This window comes from Myotis lucifugus, unplaced genomic scaffold (genome assembly GCF_000147115.1).
Source record: "Myotis lucifugus unplaced genomic scaffold, Myoluc2.0 scaffold_2, whole genome shotgun sequence".
Lineage (NCBI taxonomy): Eukaryota > Metazoa > Chordata > Mammalia > Chiroptera > Vespertilionidae > Myotis > Myotis lucifugus.
Window position 1 is genome coordinate 24,078,133 of NW_005871050.1, and position 2,520 is coordinate 24,080,652.

At 37.9% G+C, this 2,520-nt stretch overlaps 1 pseudogene; it reads left to right on the top strand.

Moving 5' to 3' along the window:
• Positions 1–1,646: 1,646 nt before the first annotated feature.
• On the top strand, positions 1,647–2,235 carry LOC102442407 (annotated as a pseudogene).
• The last annotated feature ends 285 nt before the right edge of the window (positions 2,236–2,520 follow it).

Consider the following 2,520-nt stretch of genomic DNA (forward strand, 5'->3'; position numbering starts at 1 on the left):
GAGCCGCATGTGGCTCGCGAGCCGATTTGCAGACCACTGGGTTAGAGCATCCTCCCCATAGCCAGTCAGGGCACATGAAAGAATCAACCAATGAACTCATGAATGGGTGAAACAACAAATCTCTCCCTCTTCCTCTCTCTCTAAAATCAATAAATTAAAAATATATTTTAAAAAAGAGCAATATAGCCGAAGCCGGTTTGGCTCAGTGGATAGAGCGTCGGCCTGCGGACTGAGAAGTCCCGGGTTTGGTTCCTGTCAAGGGCATGTCCCTGGGTTGCGAGCACATCCCCAGTGGGGGATGTGCAGGAGGCAGCTGATCGATGTTTCTCTCTCATCGATGTTTCTAACTCTCTATCTCTCTCCCTTCCTCTCTGTAAAAAATCAATAAAATATATTGAAAAATAAATAAATAAAATAAAAAAGAGCAATATAATTTTAAAGGATGATAAACTAGAAGTTTCTTCTTAATCTTTTAAATACAGCACATTAAAGAATCCTTGAACCTAACTATTCTGTTTAGATTTATTTTTAAAAGTTTTCATTATTCTACAAAAATTTCTGTATATCCTTTTTTATTTTTCAATTACAGTTCACATTCAATATTACTTTGGATTAATTTCAGTTGTAAAGCATAGTGGTTACACAATCATATAAATTATGAAGTGATACTTCCAATATTCAATTACCCACCTGGCACTATACATAATTATTACTATATCCCCTATGCTGTACTTTACATCCCCATGACAATTTTGTAGCTACCAAGTTGTACTTCTCAATCCCATCACATTTTTCACCCAACCTCCCAACTTCCTCCCCATTTGGCAGCCTTCGGTTTGTTCTCTGTGTCTATGAGTATTTCTGTTTTGTTTGTTGGTGTATTTTGTTGATTAGATTCATCATATGGTATTTGTCTTTCTCTTTCTGACTTTTATTTCACTTAACATAATACCCTCTAGGTACAACCATGTTGTCTCAAATGGTAAGACTTCATTCTCTTTATGGCTAACTAATATTTCATTGTATATGTACCACCACTTTTTATCTACTTGTCTATTGACTTGTGTTGCTTTCATATATTGGATATTGTAAATAACGTTGCAATAAACATATGGGTGCATGTATCTTTTCAAATTAGTGTTTTGGACTTCTTCAGATATATACACAGTAGTGGAATCACTGGGTCATAGGCAGTTCTATTTTTAATATTTTGAAGAACCTCCATACTGTTTGCCATAGTGGCTACACCATCAGCATTCCCACGTCCTCACCAACACTTGATGTATCTTGGTTTATTGATGATAGTCATTCTGGAAGGTGTGAGGTGATATCTCGTTGTTTTAATTTGCATTTCTGTGTGAGTGATGTTGAATATCTTTTCATATGTCTGTTGGCCATTTTTAATGGGATTATTTGGTTTTTTTGGTGTTGAGTTGTATGAGTGTATATGTATATTTTCTCCCATTCAGTAGGTTGTCTTTTTGTTTTGTTGATAATTTTCTTTGCTGTGCAAAAACTTTCTTAGTTGGGAGGGAAGGGTGAGGTATGGCTGAGCATGGTAAGGGCTCTGAAGCCCAAGGGGGCTGAGCTGCAGTGAGGCAGCGGATCCAGCCTTTTTCACGTGGCCCACGCTGGCTACCTTGGTCATGATGATCCATGGCTTCCAGGGCAGCCACTGGGACTTTTTATTAGGCTCTGAAAGCTGGTGGTGGCCAAGATTCACATCACGAAGTCAATGGAGGTGGAGAAGTTAGCTGATCAATTGTGTATGCCATCTCTCCCTGAAATTATGTTTGGAGATAACATTTTAAAAATCCAGCATGGTTTTGACTTGGGGATTGAGTTCAATGCTACACATGCTTTAAGATGTGTAAACAACTACCAAGGAATGTTAAAGTAGCCTGCGTGAAGAATGGCAGGAAGGTAGGGCAGAGGGTGAATACTTCAAGGTTATTAAACCGTACCATTGACCTCTACAACAGATTATAAGGGAATATTACCTGGAGAATCACTCAAGTTAAAGGTTGTACCTATAACAAATCATATAGATACAGAGAAATTGAAAGCCATAGGACAGAATAAATTTTTTGAAGAAGTTCTCCTGTTTGAGGATGAACTTCATGAGCATGGAGTTTCAATCTTAAAAGTGAAAAGCCTTCCAGCTTTTTCCTGCTGTTGTGGTTTTTCTTGAGAATTGATGGAGTGCTTATCAGAATGAATGCATCCCAGGAATAAATACTACCTGATCATGGCATATGATCTTATTAATGTATGGCTGAATTTCATTTGCTAATATTTTGTTGAGGATTTTTGCATATGTGTTCATCTGGGATATTGGCCTATAATTTCCTTTCTCTGTAGTGTCTTTAAAAAAAATCTTTATTGTTGAGAGTATTACAGATGTCCTCCTTTTGCTTCCCATTGCCCCCCCTCTACCCAATTCCCACCCTGCCCCAGGCCTTCAGGACCCTATTGTATGTGTCCATAGGTAATGCATATATGCATATAAGATCTTTGTTA